This window comes from Notamacropus eugenii, chromosome 4 (assembly GCF_028372415.1).
Source record: "Notamacropus eugenii isolate mMacEug1 chromosome 4, mMacEug1.pri_v2, whole genome shotgun sequence".
Lineage (NCBI taxonomy): Eukaryota > Metazoa > Chordata > Mammalia > Diprotodontia > Macropodidae > Notamacropus > Notamacropus eugenii.
Window position 1 is genome coordinate 346801448 of NC_092875.1, and position 15088 is coordinate 346816535.

At 38.0% G+C, this 15088-nt stretch overlaps 1 long non-coding RNA gene across 1 annotated transcript; it reads right to left on the reverse strand.

Moving 5' to 3' along the window:
* Positions 1-710: 710 nt before the first annotated feature.
* LOC140501567 (uncharacterized) lies at positions 711-5353 on the reverse strand. The gene is made up of 2 exons (XR_011966239.1): positions 5091-5353; positions 711-1195 (listed from the first exon to the last, which is right to left on the reverse strand). It is a non-coding gene; the product is annotated as an uncharacterized lncRNA (long non-coding RNA).
* Between the last annotated feature and the right edge of the window lie 9735 nt (positions 5354-15088).

Consider the following 15088-nt stretch of genomic DNA (forward strand, 5'->3'; position numbering starts at 1 on the left):
TCAAAGCATTTATAGAACTACTGAATTTTAAGATGAAGCTCATCTCCTATTCAAAGATTTCATGCAGTGGAAATAGTATAGCATATGAAAGCTACATGGGACTACTGAGATCATCAAGTTCAGCCACTTCATTTTACAGATGAAGAAACCAGGGACCAGAGAAATTATGGGACTTGTGTGGTGAAAGGAAGGCGGAGGGCAAAGCTATAATTGGAGTTGGGACTTGATTCCAGGCCTCCTAAGTCCAGTGTTCTTTTCACTGTACTATGCTCTTGGTGAACAAAACTCATATTTGCACAATCCATATCTGAGTATTTCCTTTCATTACTCATATCATCCATACATTTCCTTTGTATAGAGCTGAGTTCTAGAATTAATACAGTTTTAAACATCTTGCTATGACAGTCTCTCAAGCCTCTTAAGCATCTTTTAATCCTGTAAAATGTTAATAGTACTTTTTTTTAAACAATCATTTCTGAGTAGTACTGCTCCTACACCCGATAGAATCCTCTGTTGTTACAATGCCTTTATCCAAATTACTAAGAGATTTAAATATAGCCCAGAATCAAGCATATTGGGGGCCTCCAGTTTCACAGACCCATTGATGAATCCTCTTTGGGTCCAGTCATTCAACCACCTACTGAGGATAAGATTTTTAAAATGTATTTCTTAAATGACAGTTACAGAAATAAAAACTATTTTATCATCAATTTTTATGATACTGTTATTTAATAGTATTATTTCCAACATTTGACTGGTTTCGTTTGTTTCAGTTTTTGCTTTCTTCAATTAATTAAGTTTTCTGAAGGATGGGCAGTATATTGAATGTCATTTCAGAAATTAAAGAGTCTTCAACTGCCGTTGCTTGTGTCTTGGATTTGTTGCACAATACACAAACCATCGTCCACGCCTTTTCACAAAATAACAGTCCTTGCAGCGCTTCTTTAGAACAGCTTTTGTTTTGAACCCAAGAGCAGGATGAAAGGATGGAAATAGGTAACGTGAAAGAAATGGATGAATTATTGAGCTATACTTCATGGGACCTGCATTTATGGGGACTGTACTTTGTCGTGATGCAAACAGGAATGCAGAGATTGAGGAAGGTTTTGCTGAATATCTGCTCATGTGGAAAAGAGGACTGCTGATGATAAGCATCATTTTCTTTACAAACAGAGATGCCATGTTTTAGCCAAACCTAGGGGAAGAAGAAAAAAGATTTTTTTTTTAAATTTCTCCTTCATCTGTTACTACTTACAACCTTTCCCCCATTTTTTTCAATGCTGTTATGGCTCAAGGCTTAGAAAAGGTAGTCAACATATATACAACTATTATTAAACCCCATGCTTGTTAATAAAACCCAGACACATTCACATTCTTTGATTGGTAGAAAAGGGATGTTATTAGAAATGATAGTGAGGAGAGAAAAGGGCAAAACCCATCCTCTCCACAGTGAAAAAGCAAAAAAATGTTTTTAAATACATTAACAGAAAAAAAGGTATCTATCACACACTAATAGGCAGATAACACTTTCCTTATATTCTCAACACCCTAATTCACCCAGACATACACACATACTCAGACAGACACATACACAAAGAGACAGACACACCCCTTTAGATCTGTAGATTCTTTTAATGTTTTGCTCTGTTGAGTGGTTTTTAGATTTTTTTTCCTAGTGGGGCTGATTAGGATGTTTAGGATAAATTGGGAGAGAATGAGATTGTCAATTGCTACTTGAAAGGCTGAGCTCTTGCTCAGTTCCTCTGTTAAACCACTTTCCTCAGATAGAATAAATGCACAAAATTAAAGAATTTGCTGTAACCAGAACAATCTTAATAACACACACTGTCTTGCAGGACATGTCAAAAATTTCTCATTGCTCATATTACACTTAACTACCTACTTGGCCACAAAATTAAATAAGTGAAGTGCAGTAAACTAATTCCTTCTATAACAAATTAACTTTATCAACAGTTCTACACATATACAATGCCTCAGATTATAAAACTAATGAAATTAATTCTAGCATTTATTGAAATAAAATGAGAAACAGAGGTCCTTGAGGATCGATGACTGTTTAATGTTTTCAGCAATGACTTGGATAAAGATATAAATATGCTTATAGTAATGCTTACCAAATTTTAAATGACATAGGACTAAGAGATATAACTAACATATAACAGCTAAGATCCAAAAAGATCTCCATAATCTGAATCTAATAAGATGAAATGAACTTTCATATTTGGGTTAAAAAAAATCAATTTCACAAATACAGGATCAATATAGTCAGATAGTTATTTATATGAAAAATACCTGTGGATTAGTAGACCTCAAGCTAAATGAGTCAATAGTGAAGTACATAAGCCAAAAAGGCTAATGTGATCTTAGGCTACACATTTGTGAATAGGGAGATGAGCATCTCAGGGGCCTCATAGTCCAACCTCAAGCTGAAAATCAATACACTATAACATATCCAACAAGTGAACACCTAGTCTCTGCATGAAGCACTTCAGTGATGGGAACCTCACTACCTCCCAAGGTACCCCATTCCAAGTTGTGAAAGTTCTAATTTGAGGATGTTCCTTCTTTACATCAAGTCTAAATGTTCCTCTTCGCAACTTTCACCCATTGTTCCTAGTTCTGATCTCTTGGGGACAAACAGAATGAATCTAATCACTTTTCCACAGAATATCCTTTCAAATATCTAAAGACAAGTATCCATCATGCCCTGCCCTTAGACTTCTTCTCCATCCTGAGTATCTGCAATTCCTTACATTGGAAGCTCTTCACCAATCACCTGTGAATATTCTCCAGCTAAACACCGTCTTCAACTGTGTTGCCCAAATCTGAACACAATCCTCCAGAAGTGATCTGACCAGGGCAGAGTAAAGCTATACTAGCACCTGTGAACTATGCCTGTTTTAATCAAGCGCAAAAACTACATTCATTTTGGAGGCTCAAACTGAACTCGTAGTTCACAAAAATATTCAGACCTTTTTCAGACAAACTGCTATTAGAACCATGACTCTTGAGCCCATCTAGCATTTTTAAGGTCATCCTGGAATGTTTATCCCTATTTAACTATGTGGGGGTTCAGAACTATATCTGTGTGTGTGTGTGAAGACAGAGAGACAGAGAGAGAAAGAGTCCTAGTGAAACATTTTGGGGAAAATACAGATAAGCTAGAAACCATGAAATGGTTTTGAGATAATGCCATGTGAGGAGGAACTGAAAGAACTGGTGATGGCTAGTCTGGAGAAGATTTAGAGGAGCATGAAAACCTTTCCTACAGTATCAGAAGGACCATTTGGAAGATGAATTAGACTTCTGCTTGGCCCCAGAAAGCAAGGCTAAGAACAATGCATGGAAGTTGCAATAAGGTAACTTCAGGCTAAACAATGAAGACTTGTCCTAAAGTGGAACAGGCTTTCTCAGGAAGTAATGGTTTCTCTTTCACCAAGTCTGTGTTTTGTTGTAAAGGGGATTCTTTGTCAGATCCAGGTGCACTGGATGACCTAAGGTCCCCTTCCAATTCAGTTTCTATGACACTGTGTAAGAAACCCCATTACATGTAATCAATGACCTCAAATTTTAAACCTGAACACTAAAAGCACAACAGCATTAACAATTTATTATTTCCAAGTTTCCATGAGCCCAGGTCTATGCAGAGGTCAGATTTAGAACCTGGATGAGCATTATCAGATCTGGTTTCCAAACAGAGTCCTAATCCAGAACAAGGCAGCTACACCCTAGGCTATATGAGATTATGAACTTCTTTCAGTCACAAACCACTGTGTACACCTTTGGATAAATAATAATAACAATAACCGTGTCACATTAATGTAGAGCAAGGGACTTATTTTATATCTGTTTCTTATCTATGTGTCAGAGACTAACACTAAGGGCTGCCAAAAAGTGTGTCAATGTACGTTCTATGAATGAATCAATGGCATTTTAAAGCTTTGCCAAACACTCCCACGTGGGAGGAGGGTGTAAATGTGACCATCCATATTTTACACGACGAAAATATCATAGCTAAAAGGTAAGAGATGCGTCCAGGCTCACCTTCACCTCAGACAAGTCTAAAGGCTTGGTGACTGGACTTTCCTGCTTATTCTCCGTTGGACCCTGGGCGTGCAGCCCTGAATATCCCTGGCCCTTAGCTGGCCCACGTGTAAAACGAGAAGTGGGGAGTGCACCTAGATAGTTTCTGGGGACCCTTCCCGCTCCGATTTGTTATTTTATTACAGAACGATTACGAACAGCACTTCTAGATGCCAGGCACTGGGCTAAAGCGCTTTAGAATCGCCTTATTTAATCCCCACACCGACCCCGGGAGGTGGGTGCCGTTATGATCCCCACTTTACAGATGAGCTCCCTAAAGAAAACAACGCCTCAGTGACGGGCCCGGGTCACACGGCTAGTGACGCCTGGGCCGGGAGCTGCACTCGGGTGCTGCGGACTCCCGGCCCGGGGCTCCAGCAGCGAGGGTCTCTCTGCTGGGCACCGGAGGTCCCGGATGCCCAAGCCGTCCCGCGCGCACCACGCCAGCCTGGCCTCAGGCTCGGAGTCCACGGGACGTTGGTCAGGAAGCGCAGGGCCCTTACCCCTCAACACGGCAAGAACTCGGGGGCACCGGCACTTCTGTGTGCGGCGGGCAACACACCGCTTCTCAATGCGGGGGGGGCAGGCCGGGGGAGGCAGAGTATTGGGGACTCGAAACTTTTAAAAATGAATGTTAAAATATATGTAATTATTCTGAGGACGGCTCAACTCAATCCAAAGCGTCCCAACAGCCGACATGAATATACCCATTATACAGACGAGGAAACTGTGGCTGGCACACAACGGGCGCTTAATAAATGCTCACTTAAGGATTGGTGCGTGAAGGGCAAGAGAAGGAAGGTCTCGCTCAAGGTCCCTCCCAAGGAGCTCTCCTCGGCGCGGCCCCTTTAAGCGGGGGGGGGGGGGGGGGGTGACGGAGCGCAGGGCCCTCCCCCCGGCCCCCATTCCGCGCCCAGAGGAGGAGAAATGCGTCCAGAGCTCGCGCGCCCGACTACCGTCGCCTGGAACGCCAGAATGCCACTGACCTGGTGCAGGTGGTGGGAGTGAGGGGTTCCGCAGCGCCCTCCTCGCGGAGTCACTGCTACCGAGGCAAGAGGTACCCGCGGCAACTTGTCCAGGAACCGCCGAAAAGTCGTGCTCGCGGCTCCAGTGGCTCTGAGCATGCGTTACGTCCTACGTCACACGCAGGGAGGCGAACGAAGGCGGGACGCTCACGCTCTCCAGGAGTAAAGATGGCGGCTTCCATGGTCACGTGACTGCCTTCTATGTTGTACCTTTCTCCTCTGGCAAACAACCGCCTAAGATAGTCGTGCCAGGGATCCACTGCACTGCCCTCCTTCTGGGAGAAGCTCTGAAGAGAATTTCCCAAACCAGCATAATTTACGGATATATGTCCAGCTTTTATGTATAAAAATAAAAAGATTTATCATGCACAAATATGCTTTCTTGTTACTCAATCCCATTCGAGGCTTCTTGTCCAAGATACTGGAGTGATTTGGCTGAACAACAAGCACACGGATATCACTATTACTAAGGACCACGGGTGTTTTACATAAGCAACCCCTTCTCACACGTGTGAGCATGCTACAGGTGAAGCCCAGTCCAGGCTTCTTTCCAATACGGGATCCTATTCCCTCGAAGCAGAAGCTTTCCTTCCCAGCTGGATTCTCTGTCCTCTATAGTAGGACTTCATTTGCATTCGTGGATTTTACATATTCATTGTACAAATGGGAGTTTATGTTCCTAGATCTTTTAAATACTCAATATGACTGTTACAGGGCACTCTGTGTTAAATTAAGTTTAAATTCACCAAAATGGCAAGCTGGGAGAGGCTAAATGTATAATCATCAAAGATAGGATCATTGAAATGTGATAGTACTGTTTCTAGATTTCAACAAGATGTAGATTCAATGCCTGGGTGAAAAAACATTGATAATCCTGGGAAGTTTAAAGGATTAAGAGAATTCCTCCAATGTATTAGATGGGTCTGCTATGGAAGATCTGCATAAAGACAGGTACAAGAACTGCCCAGAATGATGTTTTGGAGGGGTTAAGATTTTCTCATCTCTGAAATGAGGAGGTTGGATTATATGATATCTGAGGTCGAATCCTACTCTAAATGTATGAACCCTGGGATCCGTACTAGTAGAAGGATGATCTTCACCAATGCTATGACAGATGCATCTAAACAGGATTGTAGAATCTTAGATTTAAAATTAGAAGGTACCTTGAATGACATTTAGTCCAACCCCTTTATTTTACAGATAAGAATACTAAGACCCATGACATCCACAACATTTTTAGTCATATCTGACTCTGTCCCTATTTGGGGTCTTCTTGGTAAGGATATTGGAGTGGTTTGCCATTTCTTTCTCCAGTTAATTTTACAGATGAGGAAATGGATGCAAATGGTTAATTGACTTGCCCAGAGTCACACATCTTGTGACTGTTTGAGGCCAGATTGGACTTCAGAAGGATAAGACTTCAAGCCCAGCAATCTATCCATTGCAACACCTAGCTATCTGATGTCACATAATAAATTACATATGCTCTTTCAGTTGAACCACCAAGCATCTAATTATAAAACTGTTATATTTCTGACCTATAGGAAGATCTGCAACTGGGGCAGAAAGGGTGGGCATTGTCCTAAATGCCAGATTGGAATGTAGTCAGGCATACTTCCTTCTTGTTGTGGGACATGTATTGACATCTCTGTGATCTCTGCCAGTCCAAAGCCCTGTGTGAGGAATGGGAGCTCTAGGAGCAGAAGAGGGAGTGGGATTGCCCATAGGTGGAAGTCAGGGAGGAAAAAGATAAGTATACATGATAGCCATTGTCACCCCCAGGGTACACCTGCTTCCCTTCTGCCCTGTCCAACCTCCCCAGGGACACAGGAGAGACACTGTAGAGGATACATGTCTTTGTGTTCCTCAGCTAGAGGAAAGATTCCTAATTATGACTTTGTTAACAGTAACAAGCAAAATAAGTGAAATGTCAATTGTTCTGAAAATATTATCCCTTAAAAAGAAAAAAATTCAGGTCATTTCAGTTTAAAATTACTACTAAAAAATAACATTTATCTTATTACAATCAATTTTCAAATTTTAAAACTTCAAATTAGTTTTATTATGTTTATGACACTCCCAGATGGATATTTTATTTATTTTGTTGTATTTATTTTTATACTTATCATCTATCATATTTACCATGGCAAACATTTATTATATAGTTATAGATTGAGCATACATCAGAATCATAGGTATTAACCTGACAAAATGGAAAACAGAGATGAAGGTAAAATCTTGATGTGTTTGCCTATTGTTTTTAACATACATATTCATCCTAATCCTAAATTCCAATACTGGAGATGTGGAAAAAACTCAGGATTCATCACTAGCATTAGGATATCATGAGGACACCATGCATATCTTTTCTTTATTTATGAATTCATATAACTATACAGAGGAGAAATATATTTAACTTAGAGAATTACCTATTATGTTGTTAAGTGATTTAGCAATAAATTTTCTGATGTTAGTTACCAGACAAATCTTAAAGTTCCATAATTAATTTTCATCAATGCCAAGAATACATTTTCATTTAGGAAAAAAATTTTAAAGGGAAATAGTGTTTCTTCCAAGCACTTCAAAACAACAGGTGTATGTTTAATTAGATGACCAGAAAAGAGAATGTTGACTTTTACATACATAATGATTTATTAATATTAGATTTAGATGGTGACAGATACATAGGACATAGTACATTGATTGTTGAAATAAAGACCATAGCAAGACAGGGGGAGAAATAGGTGTGAACTCTACCTCTGAATGAATCAGTGAGGCATATAAGAGTTTTAGCAAAATGACAGATCCCTTTTCAGATATGACCATAGCTGGAGTCAATTTCTCATGCATTGCAAAGCAGCTTTCTTTGTTCTATAAATTTCTAGTTTATCATTTTAACCACAATATTCAAATGTCAAAGAACAAGTAGATATCTTAAAGAAAACTCATGAATTATCATCAAAATTATAATGTTTTCTTTATAAATAATTAATGGAAATAGAACAATTTAAAATTACCAAAAAGCAAATGTAAATTAAACTAAAAGAACTCCTTTTAGAGACAGGAACAAAATGTGTTCCATTCCATGGGCTTCATTTTGCTTATCTTTTTTCCTTTGTTTTAACCACTAGGCCTCCTTTATGGAGAAGTGATATAAAAGATGTAGAATCAGCAGCTTTTATTATTTTCCAGCATAAAAGTGTTACTCTTTCTGAATAAACATGTCAATAACTATTTTAAGACTAAATTGAATCTTAATGTAAAGTAAAATTATAACTGACATTCTCTAACAGTTTTTGTTTTACATTCAACTAAATGAATAATCAAACAGAAGTTTTATATAAGGCAAAATGTTCCTCTCTCTCTCTCCATATATATATATATATATATATATATATATATATATATATATATATATATATATATATATATATATATATATATATATATATAAATAATATGTATAACTATATATATTATTAGTGTTCACTTCATTTACTCTTTTCTCTTTTTTATTTTTTTATAATTTTATTTATTTTCAGTGTCTACAATCACTACCACATAACTTAGATTTTTTTTTTTCCTTTCCTTCCCCTCCTTTCCCCCTACCTTCTCCCTCCCTCCCCTAGATGGCATACAATTTTATGTAAGTTCTACACATACATTCCTACTAAATCCATTTTCACCATAGTCATGTTGCACAGAAGAATTAAAATGAATAGGAGAAATCATATAACAAACCAAAACATAATACAAAAGAAAATGATCTGCTGCATTCTGCGACTGAATTCCATAGTCCTTTATCCGGATGTGGAAGACATTGTGCCTTAAAAGACCACTGATCTTTGGGAATTTTTTAAGTCCTTGTATTACAGTGAAGTTATAAGTCTACCAGAAAAAATCCTTACACACTGTGGTTGTTGCTGTATACAAAGTCCTCCAGGTTCTGCTCCTTTCACTCAGCATCAGTTCATATAAGTCCTTCCAAGCCTCTCTGAAGTCTTCCTGTTCATCATTTCTTATAGCACAATAGTATTCTATTACATTCATATACCACAGTTTCTTCAGCCATTCCCCAACTGATGGGCATACCCTTGATTTCCAGGTTTTGGCCACCATAAAGAGAGCTACTATAAAAATTTTTGTATTTGTGGGACCCTTTCCCATTTTTATGATCTCTTGGGGATATAGTCCTAGAAGTGGTATTACTGGGTCAAAAGGTATGCACATTTTTGTAGCCCTTTGAGCATAGTTCCAAATTGCTCTCCAGAATGGTTGGATAAGCTCACAGCTCCACCAACAATGAATTAGTGTTTCAACTCTCCCACATCTTCCACATTTATCATCTTCCTGTTTTGTCATGTTAGCCAATCTGATAGGTGTGATGTGGTATCTCAGAGTTGTTTTGATTTGCCTCTCTCTAAATCAATAGTGATTTAGAGTATTTTTTCATATGATTATAGATATTTTTAATTTCTTCCTCTGAAAAATGCCTGTTCATATCCTTTGACCATTTATCAATTGGGGAATCATTCACTCTTTTCAAAAGACTAGTCTATTTTCTTATTGATTGCAAATGAACAGATTGATTACTTCTTGCAATCTTTCTGTAACTGCTACTTGATTTATCAAGTAGATTTTAAACTGCTCAATAAAGATGATATGAATTGATATCCATAAAGAAAACAAAGAATATATAAACTATTTTCTTCTTTATTTTTATTCAAGTCTCTGGTCCCTGAAATTCACTTCTTCCTCTCTCTCCTCTGCTTCTGAATTCCTCCTTCAAAGCTACCTTTCCTCAATGAAGCCTTCTTTAATTGCCCATTTATGTTTTTAATGTACTGTATTCATTCTCCTCTCTTCTTTAAAGAAGACTCTTCATTAAGTTTCATTTTTCTTTGAATCCTCAGCTCATAATATAATGTGTTATACATAGTAAACACATAATATTTGTTGACTACAGTATTGAAGGAATACTTTCGATCATATACTTTCAAGTTTAATTATTGTAGCCATATTTTCATTCTCAAGAATCCCTCTTGCTACAACTTAACAAAAGAAACTTTAAACATTTCGCATGTATACTTATAATAAACTCCAAGAATCAATCATTACAGTAATCCATAGACTTAATTATGAAGCCAAGTATGAATGTAAAGGAAAGGAATCATCTGATGTCAGACTAAACATAGAGCCAAAATGTGTACTTAGGGATCACTATACCATCCCTGACAATGTTTATGGGCTTATTCTGTTAATTCTCTAGAAGTTACACAACATCTAGTGAGTATGCTCTGAAATGGATTTAGAAATTATCAAAAATGCAAAACTTTCTATTTGACTTGAACTCCCATTTTTCTCCCATAGTTTAGCTTTCCCTCTTAATCTCATACTCCCCTGAACAAAATCACTCTTAATGGCCATGCGAATTCCTGGGATAGATAGAGTGAAGTCATTAAATATTTTAACTTAGCCAAGTAAATGCTACAACCTTTTAAAAACTTTTAATTTGCTGTACATCCTCCTTTTGAAGTGATCATTTTTTAAAACTTGATTTGACATTGAATTCACAAGATTTTGGCACATTTTTAAAAATTCTTCTTTATGAAAACACACTTTTATCCTATTGACTTTTAAGTGTACCTTTGATAAACTGTACATATTTCTAAAGTTTCTCCTTTATTCCAGTTCATAGATTTTGAATGGATTTTAAATCAGACAAGGTCCTAGACCACTGAAGCGTGTGCATTTTCCATCTCTCAGATAAATTTCTTAATTTTTTGTGATTTGTGGCATGGTACAAACTCATATTGTGATACAATATTTCAATTTGAGAATTTCTGTAATTCCAAAACAATTCTGCTTCTCAGTATATCAGCATGTTTATCAGAGTTGATAACTTCCTAAATGGAAACAAAACTTTCATCCATAATGGAAATAAAATGTCCCCAAAACATTTTGGAGATGCATGTTTTATAGTCTGATGAAGATCCTAAATCTTACAAGCTTATTTGGTCCTCTTCTGATAACAGTGTTAATATAGCTCAGAGTAAAAACATGTTTTATCAGTAAATATTATCTTCTTTCCATTTTTTAGTACTCCAGTCATTGCATTCTTTTACAAAGGACAAACATTTTGCTTGTTCTTAGCAACACTTAGCAGAATTTTCCCCCTTTTCTCCTTGCTATGCTTTCACTCCAAGAAGCCATATTATAGAGGAATCAATAACAACTTCTTCAACTGCCTTGTCCCTCTTAAAATCTTTACTTGATTTCTGAGGATTAACTAGACTGTTTGGAACAATAGTTGTGATGGGTTTTTTTGGGAGGACTGGGTTTTTTTTGTTTGTTTTCAATTATGCTTTCTGTTGTACTTTTTTAAAAGTTGATACTGTCTTATTTCAGACTTTAATGGCCCTTGAAATGTGTGACTTCCCCATATTAACAGCCATTCATTGTAATGTCTCGAAGTCATTGAAGTGTGCATTTTAAGAGTTATAACTTCTGCATATTTCCTCGGATGCATTTTTAAAAACTACAGAATTATAAACATAACAAATGGAACAATGAAGGTATATGACATGAAATCCACTGCTTCATTTTCAGAAAACTAACTAAAGGTAAAGAAACCAGCTCAATCCAGTCTCATCTGAAAAAGGTTAAACATTTTGAGTTAGTCTGGTGAAAATAAAAATTACATTCATGCTCACCGCTGTCAAAAAATGAAACTATGTTGAAATTATTACTTGTCCCACATAATTCACACACCATTGTACTTTATTAATGATGTCAAATAAAATAGATAATGCAGCAAAATATTAAACCAAACAAGATGTCCTTGTTCCTTAAAACAATTGCAGCTAAAGTTGAATTTTTCTTTCTTCCCAGCCAGTCCTAGGGGAACAGAGGAAAAGAGGTTGAGATTTAAACCCCAAATAGAACTTTCCCCAGAACTGCTGTCTTAGGAAAAAGGAGGGGAAAAAAAACCTGTAAATTGGATACTGCCACAACTAATTTAAACAACCCTGGTCCTGGTGCCTAGCTGAGCAGGAGTAATGGAACTGGACTCTACCTTTTCCTTCCTCAAGAACTGAGTTGTTGCTGAGTAGAAATTCTCTCCAAGGACACCAAAACAGGAAAGTACCTGAGTTCTCCTGTACTGACTACGTACACCTTAGCCCAGCCAGTCTCTATGACAGGGAAGATCCTCCAAAGTCTCTATGGTAAGTTGCATGGAGCAGTGAGGGTCAGAGTGAGGCACGCAGAGTACAGATGCAACCATATGTTTATTGGATTAGTCTTAGATATGTACATATTTCTACTCCCTATAAGAATGTAAGCTCTTTGAAAGCAGAAACTCTTTCATTTTTGCCTTTGTGCTTTAGGAATATCATTTTGACAGCTAAATGGAGAATAGATTGAGGAGGTGTAACAGCAAGAAAAGTGGGATTTTTTGTTTCTCTTTTTGGAGTTTGGTTTCCCAGGCTCAGGCTACATTGTGAGCATCTGCAGGCTCAATTACCTTTGAACCCTGATAGTCCACAGCTGTGCTGAGTTATGTAAGCTTCGTGCCTACTGACTTAGAGCCAATCAAGAGCTGCATCCTTGTTATATATACTGGGGGTTGGCATTTTACTGTGGGGGCTTGCTTATGCAAAGGATCTTGTAATTCCCTGGTCAAGACTCTGAGTGGCCATGTGTTCAAACCCCCTAACTGTTCAGATGTAAAGGCTCTCTTGATCCGGGGGGTGTATGTAAAATATATAGCAATATTGGTTTGATTCAGGCAGTAGGGCCCTGTCTGTTGGTCTTTTTTTCTCTGCTTATGTTTTCTGTTTCCTGAATGTAATTAAAAAAAGATTATTGACCCCTTAAATGGCTATCTTTCCTAGTAAAGCAGTCTAAGAATGTGTGCTAGCAGCCATCCTGGGTATGCCAGTGTGGTTGCTGTTATAGGAGGGAAGGGACTTGGGAGAGGAAAGACATCAGAGGTAGAGAAACCAATCAGGAGATTATTGCAATAGTTCAGGTGATAGGGTGTGAACTAGTATGGTTATAGTATGAGTAGAGAGAAGAGGATGGATGTAAGAGGTACTGAGAAGGAAGAATCAGTGATGTGTGGCAACCCCCTTAGTTTTATCTCATAAGAAAGCAAGGATGATCCCAGTCCTTGGGATCATAAAACCATGGTCTACTATGAAATAGTTTTGTGTGTGTGTGTGTGTGTGTGTGTGTGTGTGTGTGTGTGTGTATGAGTCACTTAAACTATCTGGTTTTCAATCAATAAATCTATAAGCATTTATTAAGTGTCAAATACTGTGCTAGCTGCTGGGTATACAAAGACAGAATATCTTACATATGCTTGTTTTACGTACTGATAGACCAGCTCTGTAAAGTTTCCATCCAAACACTTAGAAATAAGACGTTCCTCATGCATTTGGTTTTTCCTGTGTAGACAAACAGACTGGATTCTGGAGTGAATACAGATCTGGTTCAGGAGGCTCTTCAATGTTTTGGGTAATCAGTATAACATAGATGAAAATGAAGTTGGCCCAGTACTGAATAGGAGAAGAAAAGTAGTCTGAATTTTTTTCACCAGATTGCAAATCTCCTTTACTCACCTGAAACTTTCTATGTAAGCAAAATCCTATTGTTTTAATACTAGATTCTTATATGGAGGACCACTGCTCAGGCTGGCCACACTGAGGTCATCTCCATCTGAGATTCTGTAATAAGGTCCCAGGAAGTCCCTTCTGAGTGATACTCTGGCTCCCACTCTTCTTATTTTCCCATGAATAGCTTTTGCAGGAAGCCTGCTCTTTTCTGGTTGTTGCTCTGTTGTTTACTCACTGTTAAGTATCATTAAATTCATTGCCTAGTTCACCATACTCTGTTCCCAGTATTTTTACTCCAAGAGTTCTTTCTCTACTCTAGCATTTGATGCTGGAATTACTATATATATATATTGGTGTTAGGATGACAAAAGTTATTAGCTTTTCAAAAATCTCAGTGCTAGGATACTAGAAACCTAAGTCTCCTTAGGTCATCTTGAGGCCCACCACATATTAAACTTTTGGTGGGTGACACGTTTTTCAGTTCAGTCAGTATCCTGAGAGAACAGAAAGAAATATTGGAGTTAGAAGTTGAGACAGGACAAGAAATTCCATTACTTCAATAAATCTGAGAAGCTTTATTGAGTAGCTACTGACTAGATAATAACACTGCTCAGGAGCTTATGAAAGTAAGAAAAACACATTCTGTACTTAAAGGTAGGTACTTTGATATTTGAGGGTTTATTATAGTTAGCCTATAGGGATAGTTGCTATAATGCTGGGATATAGGCATCCAATTGATGTATACCCTAAAATCTTGTACTTTTAAAAAATTTATGTTGAATTTAACACCAATGAATGACATTTCTATAGTTATAAAAACAACAGAAAAAGAGTATACATGAATTCATGACTCCATTATTTATATTATATAACTTCAGTATAGATGTTGGTTTGGGGGGAGGGGAGAGACCATCATCAACCCATACTGAAAGCATTGACCATATACCTCAGATTGAAGTTAATCCCTCTCTAGCTGAACTTCCAACTGAAAAAGAGGTTTTGGATATTATTAGACTCCTCTTGTGTTGTAAAGTGCCTAGTGCTAATTCTGTTCCAACTGAGATTTACAAGGCAGGAGGTCCACTCTTGATATAAACGTTGACTGGGAGGCGGAGCCAAGATGGTGGAGTAGAAAGACGCACATACACATAGCTCCGAACCCACAACCCACAGAACGGCTAGAGGGGAGTAACTCACGGCGAATTCTGCACCCAGAGGCCACGGAATATTGGAGCGAGGGAGATTTCTGTTCCGGAGAGACCTGCAAACCTCTCACGGGGGTCCTTCGCGCTGTGGACTGGGCGCCGGGACTGGGAGCTGAGTGCAGCCCTGCAGCGGCCA